The 26,509-nt window shown below is 48.7% G+C and overlaps 1 protein-coding gene across 1 annotated transcript in view; it reads right to left on the reverse strand.

Annotated features, from left to right (window-relative positions):
- samd14 (sterile alpha motif domain containing 14) overlaps nt 1–26,509 on the reverse strand; it is a 281,567-nt gene that overhangs the window by 38,593 nt on the left and 216,465 nt on the right. The gene's annotated exons all lie outside the window — the stretch shown is intronic.

The raw sequence follows: 26,509 nt of genomic DNA on the forward strand, positions 1-26,509 counted from the left end.
TTGCCTTACTGCAGTTGGGTCCACCGAGTTCCGGTCCTTACAGGAGCAAGAACTTACATTTATACAGCCACCTTTCACGACCTCAGGACTTTCCAAAGCGCTTTACAGCCAATGAAATACTTTGGAAGTGTAGTCACTGTCGGAATGTAGGAAACATCAGAAGTGGCCCCAAAGGGTATTTTTAATTTTTGAAAAATAATCTTTGTAGGGCCAGGAGGAGCAGCAATGCACCTCTGAGCTCCACAGGGGAAGCGTGTGCACTTGCACCCTCACCAGCAACCCCCTCCCAATTTCGGGGATGCCCGCGGGATGACCTGGCAGCTGGTCCCACTCACTTGCCTCCGGGCCGCGTGGATTTGTGCTGCCACCCACCCCGAATGGGCGGCGAGTCAGCTGGCAGCATTTAAATGAGGCCCAGGAATTAAAATACCCCGGGCCTCATTTCTGCTGCAGCAGGCGAACTGGCATCAAGATCTCACCTACTGAAAACTGTCCCCCAGTTAAAATCAGGACCACAGAGCCTAAAAAGACAAAGGTAAAATGATGTCTTTAAACAACGAGCAGCAATCAAAGAACAGACAGAAGGAAATACTAAATAATTCACATAATAGAGAAGTAATATGCATTTTTTGAAGACGAGAGCCTAGAAATTACTGTTGATGATATAAATGGATAAATGCTTAATGTGTTTGTATAATCCTCTGTCTGCTGTCGAAAGCAGCCAATAACCCATTTATGTTAAGTGCCTCCTCTCATATAGTGGACAGAAGACTATCATACAAATGTGTTAAACACACTCTGATTTGCAACAATAACTTTTATGTTTGTAATTCTTCGAGCGGATGTGCAACAATTAAACAGACAATTCTACTGAGGGCTAAATAGGCTAGTGATTATATAAGCGCCATTCATTTTTAATGAAATGGTATTAATTTATGCAGGAATACCTATGAAAGCCCCAGTGTACCCATGAGACTTGCTCAAACAGCACCGGCAAGTTATTGCATTGAGCTGCTTTAATTTCATTGGGCCACGTGTACAATCCAACCTCCGCACCCGCGTTAATTCTCCATGAAATAGTTGCTCTCTCCCTCCCCCACATTTGTTTCTAAGTGTTGCAGAAAAATCCTTGACAAGTGGAGAGAAAGACATGTTCCCCAACTATAATTGTGTTTGGTAAACTAGATACTAATCATTTCTGCTTGATACATCAATCTTTTTGTCAATGTCAGAAATGCAGAGTGGGTCTCCTGCCAATGATGTATGTGTGCAGCATTAAATAGACGCTGGAAGCAGTGGTTGGGTTTTTAGTGTTACTGTATGTTAACCTTTTCCTTCTTGAATTTCTTCCCATTAAGCAGCCTCTATCTAACAACTTGACTGCTGACTGTTTTGATTCTTTAGTAAAATGTTTTGCTTACGGAATACATTGCGGGTATAGTAGCATAGTGTTACTGGACTAGTAATCCAGGGGCCTGGACTAATAATCCAGAGACGTGAGTTCAAATCCCACCACGGCAGCTGTGGAATTGAAATTCAGTTAATCCAATAATTCTGGAATAAAAAGCTAGTATCAGCACGGTGGCATAGTGGTTAGCACTGTTGCCTCACAGCGCCAGGAACCCGGGTTCAAATCCGGCCTCGGGTGACTGTCTGTGTGGAGTTTGCACATTCTCCCCGTGTTTGCGTGGGTTTTCTCCGGGTGCTCCGGTTTCCTCCCACAGTCCAAAGATGTGCGGGTTAGGTTGATTGGCCGTGATAAAAATTGGCCCTTAGTGTTAGGGGGGATTAAATATGTGGGGTTACGGGGTTACAGGGATAGGGCTTGGGTGGGATGGCTGTTAGTGTAGGGACCGGGTGCTAGGGTTTGGATGATCAGCCATGATCTCGTTGAATGGCGGAGCAGGCTCGAAGGGCCGAATGGCCTACTCCTGCTCTTATCTTCTATGTATCAGTAATGGTGACCGTGAAACTACCGGATTGTCGTAAAAACCCATCTGGTTCACTAATGTCCTTTAGGGAAGGAAATCTGCTGTCCTTATCCGGTCTGGCCTATATGTGACTCCAGACCCACAACAATGTGGTTGACTCTTAACTGCCCTCTGAAATGGCCTAGCAAGCCATTCAGTTGTATTGAAAAAGGCGGCTCACCACCGCCTTCTCGAGGACGATTAGGGAGGGGCAATAAATGCTGGCCTTGCCTTCGACGCCCACATCCCAGGAAAAAATATGAAAATAAATTCTCACCTTAACTGTTGTGCCCACAAAGAAAGAAAGGAATCGCATTTAACTAGCACCCTTCCCATCACAAAGCACTTTGCAACCAATGAATTATTTTCGAAGGCAAACGTAGGCAATGTCCCACAAACAGCAATGAGATAAATGACCAGGTAATCTGTTTGGGTCAACCCCCACCCCCCCCAAGATATGTGCGCTTCTCTAATTCTGCCCTCTTGAGCATCCATGATTATAATCACTCAACCATTGGTGGCCGTGCCTTGTGTTGCCTAGGTCTTAAGCTCTGGAATTCCCTCTGTAAATGTCTCCGCCTCACTACCTTTCTTTCCTCCTTTAAGACGCCCCTTAAAACCTACCTCTTTGATCAAGCATTTGGTCACCTGCCCTAATTTCTCCGTATGTGGCTCGGTGTCAAATTTTTGTCTTATAATACTCCTGTGAAGTGCCTTGGCACGTTTTACTATGTTAAAGGTGCTATATAAATACAAGTTGTTGTTGAATATACTCAACAACTGAGCATCCACAGCCCTCTGGGGTAGAGAATTCCAAAGATTCATAACCCTCTGAGTGAAGACATTTCTCCTCATCTCAGTCCTAATTGGCCGACCCCTTATCCTGAGACAATGACACTTAATTCACTGCCTCCAGCCAGGGGAAACAGCCTCTCAGCATCTACTAGCATGAAGCTAAAGAGATAGCACAATTTGGCTGATTCAGAGATATTCAGGAGCAGGTGTGGCCAACCATTCAAAGCTCAAGGCGGAAAAAGCAACTGTATGGGCGAGATTTTCCGGGGGCTCAGCAGGCGCAATCGGTAGCAGGTCGGGTAGGAAAGTGTTTTTGTCCCCCCAGCGCGTTGGGATCTCGCTGTGAACTCACCACAGCGCGACTTTCCTTGATGTCTGGTCCATCAGCGCTGAGCAGACCCAACACGCAGCAGCGGGGAATTCTAATTCAAGTCATTATGACCTTGTTTAGAGATGACCGAGAACACATTTGAGCTCACCTTTTGATTTTATGTGCTCGCCCACGGGTTCCTCGCTGCTTGGGGATCAGGTCTGTGAAGCTGAGGCGGGAGGTCAGTGGCCATTGAATCAGCTGTTGAGTTGACAGCTTCAAATGTACAGTAAAAGCTCCCACCTTACAGCGATATCTTCCCTCAGCCACAAACTGTTCCTCACTGCATTTCCACAACAGATTCACCATGCTGCAAGTCTTCACACAAGTCTCCATCCAGCCTGACCTCATTACCTCTCTCACCATTGACAGATCGCTTCTGTCATCTCTACTTCACCTGCCATCTATTCCATTAGCATGGGTCCCCTTTATACGCTCTCACCTTGGCTCTCAGAATCCCACCACGATCAACCCCAACACCAGCAGCACCAGGCACACCAGCAGCACCAACAACAACACCAACCTTCTCCACAATCAACTGATAAAGCACAGGACACAGGGCATCAGTACCCGACCACATTGCTGCCCGGGACGCCAGGGATGGCCTTACCAAGGCCAGATTTACTTCACTTGACATTGTACACCCTGGCTGCCACATGATGCGCCAGTTTGGCACCACCCCACACCAACACCATAAAGCATCCTGACAATGACCAAGCCATTCCTTTTGCACTCATCACCATTGCAGGGGGTACTGTTATATCTCATCATTCACTACAACTCACTAAGCCACTTCCAAAGGTGCACACAAATCTGTCCAAGAATGCAAAGTGTTGAAAATAAAGGTTTCAATGTTTGACACCACATTAACAGAAACTTTACATGAACATTGGCTAAAACACCCAACTGCCTACCCTTGTGTGTTGTTAGTTGGTATGATTGCACTAGGATGAGGGTGAGTTTGAGGGGTGGCTAGTGAGATGGGGATGTGATAATATAGATAGAGAGGGATGGGTGGAGGTGCAAGGTAAGTTGGTGTGAGTAAGGATGTGCAGGAATAGGGTAGGGAAGTCAGAGTGATGGGGATGTGATGAGAGGCACAGCAGGATGAGGCTGAGTGTGGCTTTGTACTAACATTTCGTGATCTGCTGAGATCATTAAAATGTTTGCGGCACTGCTACCAGGTCCTTCTTACCACATCCCTGCTTGTGCAACCAGGCTGTGTTGATCTCCCAGGAATGTCTCTTCCACCCATGGGAGGTCAAAGACTTAGGTAGCAGTGGGGAAATTAAAAACCAGAGCATGTCAGGAAGGGGCAGAAGGTATGGAGTAAAAGGTAAAGTAATAAAAAGGGCAAAAGCAGGAACTAAGTGTCACAAAACATATTTGAAAGTTCTCTATCTGAATGCACGTAGCATTCGTAACAAAATAGACGAGTTAATGGCACAAATAACTACATATGGGTATGATCTTGTGGCCATTACAGAAACATGGCTGCAGGGTGACAATGCCTGGGAATTAAACATACCAGGTTATTTAACGATCAGGAAGGACAGGCAGGAAGGGAGGGGAGGTGGGGTGGCTATGTTAATAAAGGAAGAAATCACTGTAATACAGAGAAATGATATTGGGTCAAAAGATCAGGATAATGAAACAGTTTGGGTGGAGGTAAGGAATAATAAGGGGAAAAAAACAATAGTGGGCGTAGTCTATAGGCCTCCGAACAGTTGCAACTCTGTTGGACGGAGTATCAATCAGGAAATAGTTGAGGCTTGTAATAAGGGAACATCTATAATTATGGGGGATTTTAACGATCATATTAATTGGACAAACCAAATTGGGCAGGGCTGCCTTGAGGATGAGTTCATTGAGTGTATTAGGGATGGGTTTCTTGAGCAGTATGTAACTGAACCGACCAGGGGGCAAGCAACCTTAGATCTGGTCCTGTGTAACGAGACAGGATTAATTAAAAATGTCCTAGTAAAGGATCCCCTTGGAATGAGTGACCATAACATGGTTGAATTCCGTATTCAATTAGAGGGTGAGGAGGTTGGATCTCAAACAAGCGTGCTAAGCTTGAATAAAGGAGACTATGAAGGTATGAGAGCGGAATTGAGTAGAGTGGATTGGGAAAATAGATTAAAGGGTAAGACGATACATGATCAGTGGTGTACATTTAAGGAGTTATTTTACAACTTCCAAAAAATATATATTCCACTGAGAAGAAAAGGGTGTAAAAGAAAAGACAGCCATCCGTGGCTAAGTAAAGAAATTAAGGATAGTATTCGACTAAAAACAAGGGCATATAAGGTAGCCAAATCTAGTGGGAGGATAGAGGATTGGGAAAACTTTAAAAGACAGCAAAAAATAACAAAAAGATTGATTAAGAAAGGGAAGATAGATTATGAAAGTAAATTAGCAAAAAATATAAAAACAGATAGTAAGAGTTTTTATAGTTATATAAAAAGAAAGGGTGGCTAAAGTAAATGTTGGTCCCTTAGAGGATGAGACCGGGAAATTAATGGCGGGAAATATGGAGATGGCAAAAACACTGAATGAATATTTTGTACCAGTCTTTACAGTAGAGGACATTAAAAATATCCCAACACTGGACAAACAGGGGGCTATAGGGGGGGAGGAGCTAAACACGATCAAAATCACTAAGGAAGTGGTACTCGGTAAAATAATGGGACTAAAGGCGAATAAATCACCTGGACCTGATGGCTTACATCCTAGAGTCTTGAGGGAAGTGGCGGTAGGGATTGTGGATGCATTGGTAATAATTTTCCAAAACTCCCTGGACTTGGCAAAGGTCCCGGCAGACTGGAAAACTGCTAATGTAACACCCTTATTTAAAAAGGGCAGTAGACAGAAGGCTGGAAACTATAGACCGGTTAGCCTAACATCTGTGGTAGGTAAAATTTTGGAGTCCATTATTAAGGAGACAGTAACAGGACATTTGGATAATCATCATTTAATAGGACAAAGTCAGCATGGTTTTATGAAGGAGAAGTCATGTTTGACAAATTTGCTGGAGTTCTTTGAGGAAGTAACATATAGGGTGGATAAAGGGGAACCAGTGGACGTAGTGTATTTAGACTTCCAAAAGGCATTTGACAAGGTGCCACACAAAAGATTATTGCTTAAGATAAAAAATCACGGGATTGGGGGTAATATTCTGGCATGGATAGAGGATTGGCTATCTAACAGAAGACAGAGAGTTGGGATAAATGGTTCATTCTCAGACTGGCAATCAGTAACTAGTGGTGTTCCGCAGGGGTCAGTGCTGGGTCCCCAACTCTTTACAATCTATATTAACGATTTGGAGGAGGGGACCGAGTGTAACATATCAAAGTTTGCAGATGATACTAAGATGGGAGGGAAAGTAGTGAGTGAGGAGGACATAAAAAACCTGCAAGGGGACATAGACAGGCTAAGTAAGTGGGCAGAGATTTGGCAGATGGAATACAATACTGGAAAGTGTGAGGTTATGCACTTTGGCAGGAAAAATCGTAGAGCAAGTTATTATCTTAATGGCAAGAAACTGGAAAGTACTGAAGTACAAAGGGATCTGGGGGTCCTGGTGCACGAAACTCAAAAGGTTAGTATGCAGGTGCAGCAAGTGATTAAGAAGGCCAATGGAATGTTGGCTTTCATTGCTAGGGGGATAGAATATAAAAATAGGGAGGTATTGCTTCAGTTGTACAAGGTACTAGTGAGACCGCACCTGGAATACTGCGTACAGTTTTGGTGTCCATACTTAAGAAAGGACATACTTGTTCTCGAGTCAGTACAAAGAAGGTTCACTCGGTTAATCCCGGGGATGAGGGGATGGACATATGAGGAGAGGTTGAGTAGATTGGGACTCTACTCATTGGAGTTCAGAAGAATGAGAGGCGATCTTATTGAAACATATAAGATTGTGAAGGGGTTGGATCGGGTGGATGCGGGGAAGATGTTCCCGATGATGGGTGAAACTAGAACTAGGGGGCATAGTCTTAGAATAAGGGGCTGCTCTTTCAAAACTGAGATGAGGAGGAACTACTTCACTCAGAGGGTGGTAGGTCCATGGAATATGCTGCCCCAAAAAGCTGTAGAAGCTACATCATTACATAAATTTAAAACAGAAATAGACAGTTTCCTAGAAGTAAAGGGAATTAAGGGTTACGGGGAGCGGGCAGGAATTTGGACATGAGCCTAGGTTCGGATCGGTCATGTCCCTGTGGGTAGCGGAGCGGGCCCAGGGGCCGTGTAGCCTGATCCTGCTCCTATTTCGTGTGTCTAATTCTGTTAGATTCAGGAGATGGTTCTGAGATAGTGGATTGGCGGTTAAGATCAGATCAGCCATGATCTTATTGAATGGCGGAGCAGGCTCGAGGGGCCGATTGGCCTACTCCTGCTTCTATTTCTTATGTTCTTATGTTCTTATGACCTCCCTGCGTGCTGTGACTCCCTCCATAAGCATATGGAGGGAGTCATGGGAGAGGCTAGATGCAGCCGTGCACCTCTGTGCAGTGATTGTCAGTGTTTGCAGCAACGCAATGCTTTAGAACACGGACAGCACAAATGTCAAAATAAAGTTGGCTGCGGTCCCTTTAAGGAAACCAACTGATGACGCGTCATCAAATGACATCACCAGATCCGCTTCCGTTAATTGGCCAGGGAAAGCGTTGGGCGGGCTTAACAAAGGGAAATTCATTTCACAGAGCGGGATGGAGCCAGCAGTGGGGTCAGGACTCACCACCGACGTCGCCCGCCACAGACCCGCCGAAGTCAGCAAAATCACAGCCCTGACGTTAAAGAGATAGCACAAGTTGGCCGACTCAGAGATATTCAGGAGCAGGTGTGGCCAACCTTTCAACGCTCGAGTCAGAAAAAGCACCTGTATGATTGCAAAGAGCCAGAGATTTTAAATATAGTCGAACAAGATTGAAAATACTTCCTAATAATCGTAGACTTCTCCAAATTTGGAAAAACAAAACATACAGGTTGAAATGAAAAGCGCTGATGATTATTTTTAAAACTCAGCAATCTTTAATACGGCTCAAATAAAGCTTTACTAAACCAGACATGTGTCTCTATTCACTAACTACGCAACCACACGCATCCCCACCCTGTTAATTGGATATTTCAAATTAGAGCTCCGCTAGAGAAAAAAAATCCTACCATTTTAGTGCCGTTGATTAATTTAAAAAACTGGATCATTCAATTTTTGGGGGACAAAAATCAAATCGGATTATCGGAGGTAGACTGCAGAATGCGAGTCGAGAGAAGAGTAAATGTTAGCGTGCAGGAAAATGTTCTTCAGATTTGAATTCAGCTACGGCCACTGAGATTTGGAAGCCTCAAATAAAGCTGCATAAGGGGATGGGGGGGGGGGTTCTGCTGAAGGGAGGGGACAATGTGCAGCAACAGTTGAACAAACAATTTTGGTGGTTATTTTGTGTATTGAATCGAAATGCAATAGTTTCTAAAGGTTTACGGCTTTGAAGAGCTGCTTCTTAACCGCAGAAGAGTTTCAAGTGGTTAGAAAGATGCCCCATTCAAGAAAAAAAAGAAAAAATACAGGATTTTGTTCCAATTTGGAAGACTTTAAGAAATGTCCTTTGATGCAATTTTGCTCATTCTTGCACATGCCATATTGCCACATGAAATACCAAAAGAGAAAGTGAACCTTTCCTTCGACAAGTTTCCTTCAGATCTCGCTTCTCAAACTGGCAGCTGGAAAGCTTAGCATTGCGTCTGATTATTATTCCTGTTCTTCATGTTTTAGATTCCCCATGCACCATTCCTCAGCCAACAGAATGGGCAGACAACCTGCTCTCAGGGGGGCGATTTTCCCAGCCCCGGGGAGGCGGGTTTGGAGGCGGGACAGTTGGCAAAATGGCAAAAACTGAGGGTGGGTTCAGAACCCGCCTCTGTGCAATTTTGCCGGAGGCAGGTTTGATGGGTGCGATTCGGTCCCGCCTCCATCAGTCAGGAGAGGTAGTTAAGATCCTTAAATAGTAGTTAAGGGCCTCTATAATCCTATTTTGACAGGCCTTCGTTATTTTACCACATTTTCAGCGTGTTGCACGACCCTCCTAAACCACGCCAGCTGATCCTGGCAGGTTGACAAGTGGGTGGCCTCCTCACAGCTGCAGCTCCACCATTAAAACAGAGCTTTCATCAGGGAGCAGTTGCAGGTGGCAGAACTTTTGTTCCAAAGGTCTTTCAGCTCCTTTAGCAGGCCTACCGAAGTCGGAGGTGCTACAGCTTTTATCTCTCAACTGTGGGACCTCCTTGGAAGACCCTCTCCTCGCTTGGACTGAGCGCTTCCCCAACGGAGGTATCTGCCAGCAGCATGGGAACCATTTATTTCCTTTCACCATGGACCTCAGATTCGGATGAGGAGCAGCCATGGCAGCAACAGAACCAGGCAGCTCAGCAGCAGGAGCCCCAACCTCCTGCTCACCCACCTGATGCTGCACAGGGCAGAAGGTGCCAGCGCATGGAAGCACGTCATGCAAGGAATGCACTCATCCTGGCCAGATTTGCATAGGTTGCCCATTGTGGCACATGTGCTTGGCTCCTTCTTAACACCTGACAATGGACATGACTCTCTGGCCTCCTTTCACTCTGACCACCAACCTGACCACGCAAGTGCTCGCAATGTGGAACTGCCTAAGCCGAAATAACAGATGCCATCATGCCAACAGTTTGCCATCACCTAATTTTAATACATTCCCACAGGGATGGCATTTCATCAATAAACATAAACAATCACCCAATCTGCACACTGATCTGGAGGTTATATCCCTTGCCAGCTGGACCCACACAGCCTTGGTTTCTTTGGGAGGCCTCTTCCTCCCAGATGAGGGGAAGAGCACCTCCCTGCTAGCTCTCGCCCCCTCAACCAGCATACCCAGCGCCTCATCCAAGAACTTCGGGGAGGCTCTTGCCTTGGAGCTGGCCATTCTTCAGGGAGATAATAGCTTGGAGGTGGTGCAGCATTGACCAGAAACCAGTGGAATGAGCCAAGGCAGCGAGCAGCCCTTAAATGAAGCTGGATAAGTGACGTCAGCAAAGGCGAGTTTCAGTCCCAAAACACTGATTGGCCCAGGGGAACCCACACCTCAGAAATCAACTGGCCAATTAGGGGAAAATCGCAAATTTTTCCCATCTCTCAGTGGAGGCGGGTTTGGAACCCACCCAAACCGAAACCCGCCTCCAACCTGCCTCCATTGGGAAAATCGCACCCCCTGGGCTGGATTTTGCCATTGGGGGTCAGGCTGGGGTGTGTCAGGTGGTTTTCGTGTCAGGACCCCGACTCCGATGTGAAGTGGGAAAAAAGTGCGATTTTCCCCTAATTGGGCACTTGATTTCCAGCGTGTGGGAACCCCTGGCCCAATGAGTCTTCCCATCCTGAAAGTTGCCTCCGATGACGTCATCAGTGCTGCTGGATTTAAGGCCTGCAAGCAGCCTTGCTTCTTCTGGAAACTGGAAACGCTTTGGACATTGTATGAAGGACTTCATTTACCGACCATGTCCACCAGCAAGCAAAAGTGTGCACCTCGATTTGATGAGCCCTCCCTCCAAGCTCTGGTGCAGGGAGCAAGATCTAATAAGGAGGTGCTCTTCCCTTCCTCGGAGAAAAAAGCCACCACAACAGACTAAAGCTGTGTGGCTGTAAGTGGCCCAGGAGGTCAATGCCATCTCTATGTGCCGCAGAACCTGGCTGCAGTGCAGGAAGAGGTTTCATGACCTTCTCCGCACAGGAAAAGTGAGTCTGACTTTCTCATCACCCTCAATCTCATCCCCATCGCCTCTCCTCACCAGCACTCTGCTTTGCCAACCTCTTCTTCCACATCCCACTTGACACTGACATCCCTGCACCCTTACCCATTCCCTCTCTCTCTATGGTCACATTCACTTAACTATTTGACCATGCAGCCCTCACACTCCCTATCACTGTGACGCAATAACAACAACTTACAACACACAGGGAGGGCCCTTTGTCTCCCTCTAAGCATCTATGCTATGGATTCTCAACACTCACTCCTTCATTCTCACTCAAACTCCACTTGTGTCCCTCATTACAGGAAAAGAGAGCCCACAATAAGAGGGAAAGAGCGAGGACAGGAGGAGGGCCACCCTCAGTACCCCAGCTCACCACCTCAGAGGAGGCGGCCCTGGAAATTGCTGGGATCGAGGAGGATTCCCAAGTGGGGGAGGGACAGGCGGGCGCATCACAGCAAGCTGGTGACAGAATAGTTTGGCATCTCTCTCATTGACATTGCATGAGTGACTGATAATGATTCTGATGCTCTAACAGATTGACTTATGATCATCTGCACAATTCAATGTGCATGCAACCTTTACCTCACATCTCTAACTCTTTCCTTTACTCCCCCACAGGACCATCGAGAGCCCCCGTCCCCACAGTCCAGGAGGAAGGGCCTGAGCTTCCAGACTCCTCAGAGGGAGCTGCAACCTCTGAGGGTGCTCCATCAGCAGAATTAAGTGCACCCTGCACCAGCGCAGACACTCACACCTCGGTGGGTCCTTCGGGACATAGAGTAGAGTTGTCACCTGGTGTATCACAGCTCACAAGTGAGCATCAGCAGATGGTGGAGACAGGGACAGCAGTGGAGAGTCCTCGTCGCAATGGAGAGGACACGCCCAGCTCGGCTCTGCTGCATGTCGACCCTGTGCCTCCGGGTCCATCCAGGAGAGCAGTGCTGGAACTCCAGGAACAGGTGCAGGAGTCTCTGGAAGGTTTTGTCTCCAGGGTCGCTGCGAGTGTGGAGCGAATGGAGGAGTCCATCGCTAACATGAGCAGAGCCTTTGTGGAAGCGTTGGTGCATAAACGCATCACCACGGAAAGGATGGCTGCCTCCATGGTAAGGCTGGCTACCATAGAGGAGAGGCTGGCTGCGGTAGAGGAGAGGATGGCTACGTCCATGGAGGAGCTTAGTCGCCAGGTTATGGAAAACATGGTAATTGTTCAGAATAGACTGACAACTCTTGAAGAGCAATGGTCAGCTATTGAGCAAACAAACCAGACCTTCATGCAAGTCCTCTGGAGTAGGACTTCCAGTGCAGAAATGGGTCCTCATGGCCCCCCTGAAGTACAGCAAGGTGCTGTCAAGCCACTTGCTAGCTCTGAAGTGGGGCTGACCCATGAGAGGTATGTTGGTGGCATACAAGAAGGAAGTGGAGGCTTCTCTCCAAGCGCTCACACAACCATGCCACTGCAGAGCCCTCAGTCAGAGCCCCACCAGAGTCCCCACCCAACTGAGATCGACGTCTCAACCCCTGCACAGCCGCAGGAGCAGCAGACTGTTGCCGAGCCCTCACAGATTCGCCACCCCAGACGATGCCCGCCAAAGGTGTCGAGACAGGAGCAGCAAGAAAGTGAGCAAGGGGCCTTCACATCTGCTGAAGCCACAGGGGAAGCACCACGTAGGAGCCCGCATCAGAGGAAGATAATGCACAAGTAGTCACAAGGGTAGTCACTTGGGTGTCATGTGTTTAATTTTGAAAAGCCATCAGTTGCTTATTGTCATAAAAAATTCTGATGGCAAACTGTTGCAGTTGTGGCGTGCGTCATTTCGCTAATGGGACTTCCACATTGAGGGCTTAGGGCGACTTGCAATTGTCAGTATGGTGGTCAGAGTGATAGGAAACCGCAGGTTCTTGGCCATTGTCGATAGTCTGATAAGAAGGTGCGAGGCAAAAGTGTTTGATTGTGCAGGCTAAGCAAATCTGGTCAAGATAAGTGCATGCCTTGCATCCTGGGCAGCAATGTGGTCGCGCGCTGGCGGGATGGAAATGGGGTCAGAAAACACGCATTTGGGAAAATTGCTCGGAGGTGGGATAGAGGTGGGATCGGGCCCGCCCGCCATTTTTTGCGACTTTACCATCTCACTCGCCTTCCCTTGTGGGGAAATAACTGGCACTTTCCTATGCTAAGACTCAACAACAACAACAACAACTTGTATTTATATAGCGCCTTTAAAGTAGTAAAACGTCCCAAGGCATTTCACAGGAGTATTATAAGACAATTATATCTCAAGAGGGCAGAATTAGAGGAGCGCAGATAAGTTTGGGGGTGGGGGGGGGTTTGTGGCGGTGGAGGAGATTACAGAGATAGGGAGGGGCGAGGCCATGGTGGGACTTGAAAACAAGGGTGAGAATTTTGAAATCGAGGTGTTGCTTAACTGCTTAACTGGGAGCCAATGTAGGTCAGTGAGCACAGGGTGATGGTTGAACGGGACTTGGTGCGAGTTAGGACAGGGGCACTCGAGTTTTGGACGACCTCAAGCTTATGTAGGGTAGAACGTGGGAGGCCAGCCAGGAGTGCGTTGGAATAGTCAAGTCTAGAGGTAACAAAGGCATGGATGAGGATTTCAGCAGCGGATGAGCTGAGGCAAGGAGATGGGCGATTTTACTGAGGTGGAAATATTTTGGCCGACTGTCAGCACCTGCCCACTATTAACCTTTAACGCCCAAGAAGGTGGTGGGATGCTTCCAGTAGCGCTCCACCTGCTTCTTGGGACGCGGCTACTTAATGTCGCGGCACGTAGCGCCACATCATAGAAGGCCTCCTCCCCTGATTAAACGGGAGGGGCCTAGCGCTGTGGCCGGCACCCTGCATAGAAATGTTAAAGCTGGGCAGGTGCTGGCAGTCGGCCAAAATAAAAATGGCTGTCCGACAACTGCCCTAAGTCGCGCCACTGCCCGTTACCGCCGCTGCAATACCGTCCCATCACCCAGCGATAGCTCAGGAGGTGCAAGGGAAGTTAGCGAGCGGGGCACAAATGGGCGCTGCGCACGGCAATGGCATCATCATCACCAGCGCAGCAGAGCGGGGTGCCACCGGCTACCGCCGCCGCTAACCTCTCGCTAACCTCTCGCGGTGCCGCGCCTGGACGCTAGGGGATTTGCACCCCGTTAGAGGTGAGAGGGGTGGAATAAGGCAAGGTGCTCAAAGGAGGAGCAAGTGCCGGAGGAGTAGAGGGACAGACCAAGGTGTGATTTGGTGATGAGAGCCACACCGCCACCACGGCGGTCTGGGTGGGGCAAGTGGTGGAAGGTATAGCCAGGCGGGGAGGCTTCAGTTAAGGGTAAGGTGTCATCACCCCTCAGCCAAGTTTCCGTCAGGGCCATGATGTCGATGCTATCATCCACAATAAGCTCATGGATGGCAAGGGCCTTGTTCGCAAGTGAACGGACATTCTCGAGGGAGATGCGGTGAGGGTCGGTGATGGCTGACCACTGCCAGAGTCCACAGGGTCAGCGCTGGGAGGAGTGAGTTGGATGGGGAAGAGATGGGCAAGATTAGACCCCAGCGGGCGTGCTGGGTGGGAAGGTCGGCGAGACAGTAGAATGGGACAGTTGGGGTTGCTGCTCGTGAGGAGCCAGTGACGAGTGCCTTGATGGGCCCTTCGGAGGATGCCAAGAGAAGCACAGCGGGAAGCTGTAGGCTTATCTAAGAGGGAGTCAAGCCTGAGATGGTGGCAGGAGAGTAGGAAAGTCGAAGAGTAATGAAGGATTGGGGTAGGGATTTGGGAGGGCAGAGTAATCACCAGTGTAAATCCTTCCAGTACCATTTTGTTATACATACCCAGCTATGTCAATGGGCCATAAACTCTAGAGTTTATTTTGTATGTGCCTGAGCGTATTGTTGGTATAACGGTTCTGTATGTCCATTCCCTTTGTGGTTTGGAGAGTATCCATGTTCCCTGATAGATAAACTATCTGACCTACGTGGTAGTCTGGGGATGCAGTCTATCAGATCTCCCAGTAGTCGGGGGCTGTTCACTCACTTTAAGTTTAATTTTAATGGGTGGAAAATTGTGGGTAGTGCGCCTGTGACTTTCCAATATGTATTGCTGGCAGACAAGATTGCTCAATGGTCACACAAACTCCGAAAATTACCCCCATTCTTCATGCCTAAACATAAGTCTAGGTAAACTGCACCATTCACAACCTCTGAAGTTGGTCTTATGTGAACAATTTGAATAAATGATACGTTTGATGTCAACTAATCACTACTCTTTTATTCTTTTCAACCTCGAAGAAGAGCAGGGAAGTTCTGCCAATATTTACCCTCAACCAACACCACTAGAATGGATCAATTAGCCATTCATCTGTGGAATCTGGCTGCACATAAAATGGCTGTTGTGTCACATATATAACATAGAAACATAGAAGATAGGAGCAGGAGTAGGCCATTCGGCCCCTCGAGCCTGTTCCGCCATTTAATGAGATCATGGCTGATCATCCAAATTCAGTACCCTGTCCCTGCTTTCTCCCCATATCCCTTTAGCCTTAAGAAACAACATTGACTGCCCTTAGAATTCATTGTATGTGAAGCCTTTTGGAATGGTTCTGATAAATAAATGCCATATAAACGGGAAGGCGCCAAACACCTCGAGTCTCTTCGCCGGGAGCAAGCGGAAGCCAAGCGCAAGCAGCAGAAGGAGCGCACATCAACCCAAGCACCCCACCCACCCGCCCCTTCAACCACCGTCTGCCCCACCTGTGACAGAGACTGCAGGTCCCGCATTGGACTCATCAGTCATCCGAGAACTCATTTTTAATGTGGAAACAAGTCATCCTCAGTTCCGAGGGACTGCCTAAGAAGAAGAAGATATAAATGGTCATTTTTTTTTTCTTGGCCCTTCACCTTGGTTGCTCAATTTTATTTACAAAACTGCAGCAGATTTATTTCCTAAAGGGTGAGTTAGGACAATAAATACAAACTTAGAAGCATTTTAGAAACCAAACAAATTGAGCTGTTGTCTCCAGATTCAATTTTTATTGGTTTATCCCCAGATACCTTGCATTTCAGGGCAGGTCATTTGAAATAAACAGCAAAGTGGTTAATCAAGTCAACTATTACTACATCTAAGAAGTGAATGAATTTACAATATCCAAATATCAATAACAATAAATTCAATCAAGGTTCACAGAACCGAGCTGCTTTCCACATCTGGCCAGTGTGGTGCAACTTTAAACCATCGGATTACTCCTTGCAGTCGAGCCGAGTGATTTGGTGCTCCGTGATGAATCCGGCAAATTGCTGTAATTAGTGCAATTTGTTGCACGAAAAATCCATAGGCAGTGAAAATGCTGCTTTTTGAGCAGATCAAGTGAGAACAAATCACTTGTTCTGTTTATGGTGCACTATAGATGCGAGTCTAATTATACAATTTACGCACCTTGACATACCATTGATGAATACAGTCTGCCAGACGTAACTATACACTCGCTAAGCTTTATTTTCAACCCTCAGCCCGATTAGAACTAGAATTTTAAAATCAGGACATCCAAGTGCAATTTTCAAGCATTGAATACTGGATCGAAGGGTGGGGGGGTGGAGGGGGGCTGCGCGGAGCGGTGTAAAGGTAACCTAACCCACCTGGCAGGTTGCTGATGTGATCAGATTGGCCGTTTGTTTTACACACGGCCTGATTTTACTTTCTCTTGACTTCGATGGAAAGTAAAATGAGGCAGTGTTTAAAATGGGCGGCTGATCTGTTGATGTCATTTTCCAATCAGGAGGCTAGGTTAAAATGGCCCCCAATGAGTCAATGTGGAGATCAGGATAGAGCAGTAAGGATGCTTTGTTCCAACTTTGCATTTAGCGTGCTTTGTAAATACTGTGCAGCTCGATATGGTATTCATTTACATCTAGCCACAGGGCATCAAATTTCATCTGCTTTGCATTTCGTTTCTGAGATCTAGACTCAAATCCTACCACACAATGGGAAAGGCTTCTCTGACATTTAGCTGAAAGGGTGCTATGGAAAATGATTTTGGAGTGCCTCAACACATTTCTAATTGGGCATGAATCCATAGCACAAAATTTGCCTCAAATTTGGCCTCAATTATCACTTAAATGGCAACCTCACTCAGAGAGACCACAGGATGGCTGGTGTGGAAATCGAGGTGCTTTCTGGAGACGGGATGGAGGCACACTGTTGAGGTAGAGCAGAGGAAGCCATGCTGTGCATCTAACTGTGCTACACTGAACTTGAAATGCTTGATGCTAATGTCAAGTGCCTGAAATGGAAAGTATTCCATTCTCTAGCATTAACATTCCTCACCTTGATGAGCACAAAATTCACAAAAAAATTCATTCAAAAGCTTTAATTTTATTCTAGCTGCGGGCCTTGGTTATCTCTGGGTTGCAAAATTGGAATATGAACTGGGTGCTTGGATTATAGTTAACACTGTGCCTCAGAAGCAGAATAATTACCCAGAGTGATCATAAAAATGTGCAGGTAACTCACAACTCTCAGGGCTGGATTTTGCCAGCCGAGACGAATTGGGGGCGGGACTGCTGCCTTCGGGATTCTAGTCCCGCCCCCAGTGACATCTGACAAAACCACACTATTTTCCCTTGATTGGTATTGTTAAGCCCGCCCGGCCAATTAAGGGAAAGCCGGTGACAGATGACGTCAGCGTATGACAGCTTTGAGAAGCTGTCAAACACTGACAATTTCTGTTCTAAGGTGAGCCCTTGCACAAAGGCTCACCAAGACCTCTCTCCTCAGCAGAAAGCAGATGGCTGCTGCATCTGAGAATGCAGCAGCCATTCTGTCATCTCTGCCATTGACTTGAGGCACCTCCGAATCCTCAACAGTTGAAGCCTGCAGAAAGAAGCAAAGGTAAGGAAACTTTTTCCAACACTTTACACTCACCTCTCATACTTACCTGTCCACACTTGCACCCATCACTCACCTCTACAGCTGACATATCAACCCCTCTCACCCCCGCAGACCCACTGCTCGCCTCGCTGACCCTGGCAAGGTTCGCAGCCGTCGGGAAGCCTGCAATTGCAGGTGTAAAATGGGGAAAAGCCTCAAAATTGCCTGTTAACTAACTGTTAACAGGCAGTTAATTGGCTCTAATCCCCTTCCCGCCTCGAGGAGGCGGGTCCCTGCACGACTCGGGAACCCACCTCCCAGGAAGATGGCACGGAGGCGGGTTGGGAGAGGGGTCGGAACCCGCTCCCAGTTGCTGCAATTTTCCCAGCAGTCCCACCTCCAAACCCGCCTCCTCAGGGCTGGGAAAATTCCCCCCTCAGTATCACTCTTTGAACAGTTGCACTGCAATTGTGAAATTCAGCCGGGCAACTCCATGGAGGAACATTATAAACTTAGACCTTGTATAAAGCACTGAAAAGTGATCCAAGTACAAAACTAGGTTTTGGACAACACAAATGTACAAAAAGGATCACAGTTCTGCCTGTGATCATTAGAAAAAAAACACACACTTATTGCCCTCAGGAATTTCAAATTGCCTTTAGCATGTTTTATATATACTGTGCAATAGAAGGGGCCTTGAATTTGCAGTCGGAGGCTTTCCGCGGACGAATGCCTCCGAACCGCAAGAAAAGTACGAACCTACCTGATGGTCCCAGAGGTTGGTAGACTCTTGCGGTCCTGGGCCTGCAGGCGTAGGCCTGCGTAAACGCCCACATATCCCAGGGGCGCAGGCGGTTCGCAAGCGTCCCTGGGATCACGTGGGCCAGCCCAACCAATGAAAAAGGGGGATCCCTATTATGTTTATGGGATTTCCATTTATGTACGGAATCCCCATAAGCATACAAACATACGAACATACGAATTAGGAGCAGGAGTAGGCCACTCGGCCCCTCGAGCCTGCTCCGCCATTCAATAAGATCATGGCTGATCTGATTACTCCACATTCCCACTGACCCCCGATAACCTTTCAACCTCTTGCTTACCAAGAATCTATCTACCTCTGCCTTAAAAATATTCAAAGACTCTGCTTCCACCGCCCTTTGAGGAAGAGAGTTCCAAAGACTCACGACCCTCTGAGAAAAAAATTCTCCTCATCTCTGTCTTAAATGGGCGATCCCTTATTTTTAAACAGTGACCCCTAGTTCCAGATTCCCCCACAAGAGGAAACATCCTCTCCACATCCACCCTGTCCAGACCCCTCAGGATCTTGTATGTTTCAATCAAGCATGAATAGGAATGCCCTAAAAAACACAATTACACACCAGTTAAATAAAAATAAATCATTACATGTTCAAAATTAATTAAAATACAATTAAATTAAACATTTTAAAACAAAAATGTGATTAAAATTTTTTTTTTCAGTTTTAAAGGGGTTAAAATAAAGTATAACTAATTTTAAAGTTTTTTATGTTTAAATAATTTTTTTACATGTTTTTATATTTATTTAAACTCTTACACTGGTAAAAGAAGGCCCTGTACCTGCTTTTACCAGGCATAAGAGTTTCACGGGCATTCGCGGGGCAGTAGCCTAACTCTCCACCAGCGAACTTCCATTTTCCCGGGGATGCGGTGGATCTGTCAAGCAGCACATGCGGAAACCGGAACATGCGGGGCACCTGCGGCCGCATACATGGTCATAGGTCCTGGAAAACCCGGGCCTATATGTTATTTACTTAAAGTGCTAGGCCTAGAAATTCAGTTGGCTGCGCCAGGCGCTAACGCCAAAAAAGGGCTGTATTTCCATCGATAAAGCCTTAGCGCCGGAATGCAGACCGATCTGCGCCGACGCCCAAATTCATTTGAGATTTAGCGCCGGCCCAAAGTGTTAGCGCCCGCTCGGGTGCGCGCGCAGCTTATGACGTCATATCCTCGCGCAACGCTGTTTTAGCGCCCCAACCCGGAAATTGAGTGGCGCCCGCCCAATGTGGGCGTGGCGCTATTAGGAATTGTAAAATGGGACGTTGCAGAGGCCCTGTGGGCCTTGGGGAGCGCAAATTAAAGGGCACCTCCACTGACCTATAAAGCCCAGCCATTTTGCTGCAATGACTTCACTGCTTTGGATTTCTACACAGAGACCAAGGGACAGAGGTTGCAGATTTGGGACAAGATAGGAGAGGTCTTTCTGGCTTCTGGCCAGTGCTTTGACATTTGACTCTTGCTGATTTCACTGTTGCGACCTTGATTATGGGGGCTGCATGGGGGGCCAACATTGAGTTGCAGCATTATGTGCGGAGGGCTCGCAGACGCTGTGAGAGACGGGCAGCCATGCGTAGACACAGAAGGGCCATCAGGCGTCGCCAACGTAGGCCTTACGCACCCAGGCAATACCGGCAGCAGGTGTCCTATGTCACCATGTCTGCGGCACTTTGTGTAAAGAGGCTGCGCTTCAGAAGGGAGGTGGTTGGAGAGGTCTGCCAGCTGCTTCATGCAGATTTGCAGCCACAGCTCATGTCCAGGACGTCTCTCTCGGTGGAAGTGAAGGTCACGGTGGCTCTCAGCTTTTATGCAAGCGGCTCGTTCCAAGCCGCTGCTGGGGACATCGCGAACATCTCCCAGTTCGCCGTACATCGCTGCATCCGGCAGGTCACCGATGCACTGTTCGCGAGGAGACACCAGTTCATCTCCTTCCCCATGACCCAACAGAGGCAGCAGCAGCGTGCAGTGGGATTTGGCAGGATCGCGGGCTTCCCCATGGTGCAGGGCGCCATTGACTGCACGCATGTGGCTATGCGGGCACCTATAGACAATCCCGAGGTTTACCGCAACCGCAAGGGCTACCATTCCTTCAATGTGCAGCTGGTGTGTGACCACAGGCAGCGCATCCTAGCTGTAAATGCCCGCTTCCCAGGAAGCAGCCACGATGCTTTTATCCTGCGCCAGACTACTGTGGCTGACATGTTCCAGGCACAGCCTCCACCAAGGGGATGGCTTATCGGGGACAAGGGCTACCCTTTGTGCACATGGCTCATGACCCCGCTCCGCGCGCCCAGGACCCCAGCGGAGGACTCATACAACGAAAGCCATCAAGCAACAAGGAACGTCATAGAGCAAACCATAGGCGTCCTCAAGCAACGCTTCCGCTGCCTGGATCGCTCCGGCGGCTCTCTACAGTATTCGCCGGATAGAGTGTCCCAGTTCGTCGTCGTGTGCTGCATGCTGCACAACCTGGCTATCCGCCGGACGCAGGCACTGCCACCTGACATTGCACCACCACCTGAGGAGGACGAGCAGGAGGACCATCAGGAGGAGGAGGGGGAGGAGGAGGAGGAGCAGGCCAGGAGGGGGCCAGAAGGCCCAAGGGCCGTACGCCGGGGGCTTATTGCTCGACACTTCTAGGCCCGCTGTGAGGGAATGGCCTGTGGGAATGAGCGCACCTGAAGGCAGCCGCTCCGGAAGCCGTCAGCCGGTTAACACAGCAAACACTTGAAACATGACACCTGGACAAGCTGAATAAATAAAAACCTTTATTTAACAAACTGAGGCCCCTTCCCACATGAAACTCAAAAACACAGAACACACCCAAAAAACAGTCACAAACATATGTCACTCCCCCAACCTGGGGAGGACTAACAAAAGTTGCCCATCCACATGGCCTTCAACATTGGCCGTAACAAAAAAAGGGCCCCCCTCGCCAACAGAAAGACCCCCATAAAAACAAAAAATGCCTTCAATTTCGGCCATCCACAAAAATCAGCCCCCAAAACACAATCCCCCCCATATATACAATGCCGCAGAGACCACACTCTAGCGGCTGTGCCGAGAGGGCGAGTCCTTAGAGAGCCTTCCCCGGCCCCTGCCCGGCCTGCTGCTCCGCCTCAACGTGGGCCCTGTGGCGGCCTCAAGGCTGGGGGAAGGCTCATGAGGGCCCCCATGCGTCGCGACAGATGCCCTTGGGGGTCGGCCAACACGACGCACGTCCCGGGAGGGGCCGGCTGCTGACTGCTTCGGCTGTGGCTGGCCAGCATCAGTGGCAGCAGCAGCTCCTCGCACCCTGGCTGGGGGAGTGGCAGTGTCGGATGCTCCAAGGGGGGCAAGCTGGCTGCTGCCAGGCGCGCGAGGCTCAGCAGACACAGTGGCAGTCGTCCGGCCTGGCAGTTCAGCTGGCGCAGCTATGTGCTGGAGGCCAGCCCGCTGTGTTGCAGCAGGGCGGCGGGTGCGGGTGCGACGCCTCTGCATCAAAGCGAGTGTGGCAGAAGTCAGTGACCGCACTGCCCGGGTATGTGCCTCCAGCTGCTGTGACAGTGTGTCGAAGGAACCACCTCTCTGGCGACTCTCCTCCTGCAGTGCCACGAGTAGTTCGACCCCCCTGGCGTGCGCTGCGGCCAGTTGCTCAACCCCCCTGGCCTGTGATTGGCCGAATGCTGCCACACTCTGAGCCAGGGACTCGATGGCGTGCGGCATCTGCTGCACAACCCCCATGAACTCATGGTGGCGCCGGTCAGACGCCACCGAGATCTCTTGCAGGAGGCGCACCTCCTGGCCGAGGCCACTCTCCGGACTGGAGAGAGGACTCTGCAGCTGGGGAGAAGCCGGCCGAGCTGGCCGACCCCTGCCGCCTGCCTGGACCCCACTGCAAGCAGGATCTGCCCTCCCCTGCAACACCTCCCCCTGGCTCTCCTGCATGCCAGATGTCCCCCCTTCATTGCCATCCCCTGGCACGGCTGAGGGCTCGCCTGATGGCCCGGCTTCCTCCTCGTCCTGGACGTCCTCCTCCTCCAAGGGCCTGGCACCCGGCGCCTCAGGGACCACCTCCTCCTCAGCAGCTGAAAGCAGGAAGGCACAAGAGTAGCTTTAAAGTGAGGACAGGGCGTCAGCGAGGGACGCCTGAGCGGTGGCATTATGCGCATTTGTCCGTCAGTGGGAAAGGATTTAGATCAGAAGCACTAGGGCAACGAGAGAGCTGCAAGCGGTCATCTCCTTACCAGTGGCTTCCAGCACAGGGTCCGCATCCCCGATGGCTACAGGGCCAGTCACCCGGGGACGCAGGAGTCCAGCGATGCTCTCCTCCAGAGCATTAGAGCCTGGTAGTGGGGCCGTCCACCACCGGTCTCCAGCCGGCTGCGCGCATTTCTTGCCAGCTTGGCCTGCAAGAGAAAGGACGGACTCTCAGTACAGTGTGGTGCCCTGTTGCTGTGTGTACTGCCTCCCATGGTGGAATAGCCTGGCCAGTGTGGTCAGTGCAGAAAGTGCTGCTGATGATCATGCCAGTGGCATTGCTGCGTGAGGAGGGCTGCCCATTATGCCTTTGAGGTCCCTTTGCCCATAGTGTGAGGCTCACATGCAAGGATGAGGAGGACAGTGGAAAGGGTACTCACCTTCACCAGCCGACAGAGGTCATTGAACTTTTTGCGGCACTGGTCCGCAGTCCTGGGCACATCTGAGTTTGAGGAGACCCTGCGTGCGATGCTCCTCCAGGCTTTCCTGAACTCTCTCCTGGGAGCCTTTCTGCCATTGTCCGGGCACAAGATGGGTCTTCTCTCCTGGACAGCATCAATCAGCACCCTCAGTGCATGGTCTGAGAAGCGCTGGGCTCTTTCACGGGCCATCTCCATCTGTTCTGGCGCTATTTTGTCCCACCAGCACTGTTGAGGCCTAGCAGCAGGGCTCCAGTGTGCAGGGCGTGGCAGCAGTCAAAGTTGACCCTTCCCCCTTTAAGAGCAGGCCGGCGTCAGGGTGTCTGCTGTCAAGCAACACATGACCGCACCTGCGCTGCGCCCGGCATCGGCGTTATCAGGCCGCAGCGCTGGTTTAGCGCCGGAACCGAGCATTGCAACGCCGGTTTCAGCGCTCGCCAAAACTCTTGGCCAAATCCACTGAATTTCGGCGTGGTTGCCTGCAGTTTCCGGCGGGCGCTAAATTTACCGAACGCCCGACTTTAGCGCCCCAAAACTGTGCAAACTGAATTTCTAGGCCCTAGTGCCATGTAGTCACGGGACATCAAGATGCATCATAGTTCAACTTATTTGCCTTTCATTTCTGGGATCTGGACTCAAATCCGACCACACAACCCCAGTAATGCATCATTGCTGTTGCAATGTCCTATATTTATTTTCAGTCCTGAGCCAACAGTTTTCCTTTTATTTTCTGATTTGGCTGACTTCACTTGTTTTGTTATAATTGGTCAAAGCTTGTAGGGCTCAGTCAATGGCTCCAGGGTGAAGTCACTGGCCTAGATTTGTTCTGATCGACCTTGTTTTGACACCAGCATTACTGCCACCATTAAATTAACACCAATCCGTACTATCTAGGCTACTGTCTCAGAACCATATAGAACAGGAAGATCTTGGGGTCAAGAACAAAGAACGTTGCATGCCTCAGGCTCCTGCAGCAGTGGAGGGCAGGCGGCTGCTTCCAGGACTGCTGTAAAAGTGAGTGACGTTTTTTTAATGAATTTTAAATTTGACCTCTTGGTTGATTGCACTCACCTTGGATTCTATTTAAAATTGAACCACCCCTGTCTCCTTAGCAATGCTGGATGTTGGAGTGCAACAGCATTCCCCGACACCCGGCATTGCCATGGCATTAATGAAGGAAAATACATTGAGATGGTACACGTCCTCCATTTAGATACGCCTGGCCAAATATCAACGGATGCACCCAGGGTCTGCTGTCACTTCCAGAGAAAAATGCCGCAAGTGGCAGTGACCCGAAGCGGAACACTTCCCAGGCTGATTTTCCTCCCCATCGCACCCCGGCACTGCCCAAAAATTGATGGGAAAGGGAAGCAAAATCTTCCCCATAAATCTTTAGTAAAGAGCCTGTTGCTCGATCACTAATATTAAGGAGACAAAGGCAAAACAGCTGGGATTTGTATGATGGTTTTGCATTGATTTCAATCATACTGCAGCCAGTATTAAACCCACATGGTGTGAGGTGATTTACCTGAGGTAGTGTCCTAGTGCTTGTCTCAATTCTGAGTGCACTCAGATCATTAACCTCAAACTGGAATGATTCTGCAGTTTCTGTATCGATATGGCACAAAACCGTCCTGCATCAAAGCTGTAATATAACTGGCCCATTAGTCAGCTCACTGCACTCTGCTCACAGGGAAAATTTAGAATAAAATAATAATAGAACAAGATAGACTTTAGCACTTGGGTTTTGTTCCTCATTAAATCTAAGTAAGTAGCGCAGATATCAAACTCTGCAGAAGCAAAAATAAATCCCTGGAGAAAAGACCATGTATGATGAAAAATTACAGGGAGATGGAATGTGTGATGATATTGATTATGACTCTTCACTAATCAAATTGCGTCCTCTCATTTAGTCTGACTATGAGCCATAATTTGATTGCTGGAACAGTCTTAACAATTTCATCTCATACAATTACTCCTCACAACAGAGCTGCCTCCACCTACAGCTCCAGTGGACTGAGCAATCTGTTTCGAATCTGTGAAGTGGCCATTAACTCCTTTTTTATAAAATGTGAAATGTCTGCTTTGATGGTATCAAAGGAGAGAACGCAAAATGGTTCAATAAATCATAAAACATTTGTTTGCAATGATCTATCTAGCAATGATCTATCTAATAGGGCACAAGCCTCTTTACTGATATCGTAGGCTCGCAGGGAGACAGACTTGGACTCAGATGTGATTGGGAAGGTGGCTTCAACAACAACAATGTGTATTTATATAGCGCCTTTAACGTAGTAAAACATCCCAAGGCTTCACAGAAGTGTTATAGGATAAAAAATTTGACACCGAGCCACATAAGGATAAATTAGGGCAGGTGACCAAAAGCTTGGTCAAAGAGGTAGGTTTTAAGGAGCCTCTTAAAGGAGGAAAGAGAGGTAGCGAGGCGGAGAGGTTTAGGCAGGGAATTCCAGAGCTTAGGGCCTAGGCAACAGAAGGCAGGGCCACCAATGGTTGAGCGATTATAATCAGGGATGCTCAAGAGGGCAAATTAGAGGAGCGCAGATATCTCGGGGGGGTTGTGGGCTGAAGGAGATTACAGAGATCGGGAGGGACAAGGCCATGGAGTTATTTGAAATCAAGGATGTGAATTTTGAAATCGAGGCACTGCTTAACCAGGAGCCAATGTAGGTCAGCGAGCACAGGGGAGATAGGCGAATGGGACTTGGTGCGAGTTAGGACATGGGCAGCCGAGTTTTGGATGAGCTCAAGTGGGGTGGAATGTGGAATGTGGGAGGCCAGCCAGGAGTGCGTTGGAATAGTCAAGTCTAGAGGTAACAAAGGCATGGATGAGGGTTTCTGCAGCGGATGAGCTGAGGCAAGGGCGAAGACGGGTGCAGTTTGCAGTTTTTACAATTTTAATCAAAGATTACTGTGGGAGTTCTCCCGATCGGCCACTGTAACCTCAGCAGAAGATCGATGGTGACCCCAGAGAGAGAGTGCAAACGACCATTTAAGCCATTTCTCCAGGGTTTCCACCAGAGTTGTGGTGGACAATCGGGGGAAATCCCCACAGAAATTCTACCCCAAGATTTTTAGTTGCAAGTTAGCCACTTACCTAAAGTGTTGTCTTGCACCAAAAACAGAAACATGGATAAATTCAGTACATAGAATTTTACAGCACAGAAACAGGCCATTCGGCCCAACATTCTTTGCCGGAGAGTTTGCTCCACATGAGCGTCCTCCCACCTTACTTCATCTCAC

The sequence above is a fragment of the Somniosus microcephalus genome, chromosome 24 (genome assembly GCF_052327205.1).
Source record: "Somniosus microcephalus isolate GS21.2 chromosome 24, FLI_Smic_1.0, whole genome shotgun sequence".
Classification (NCBI taxonomy): Eukaryota; Metazoa; Chordata; class Chondrichthyes; order Squaliformes; family Somniosidae; genus Somniosus; species Somniosus microcephalus.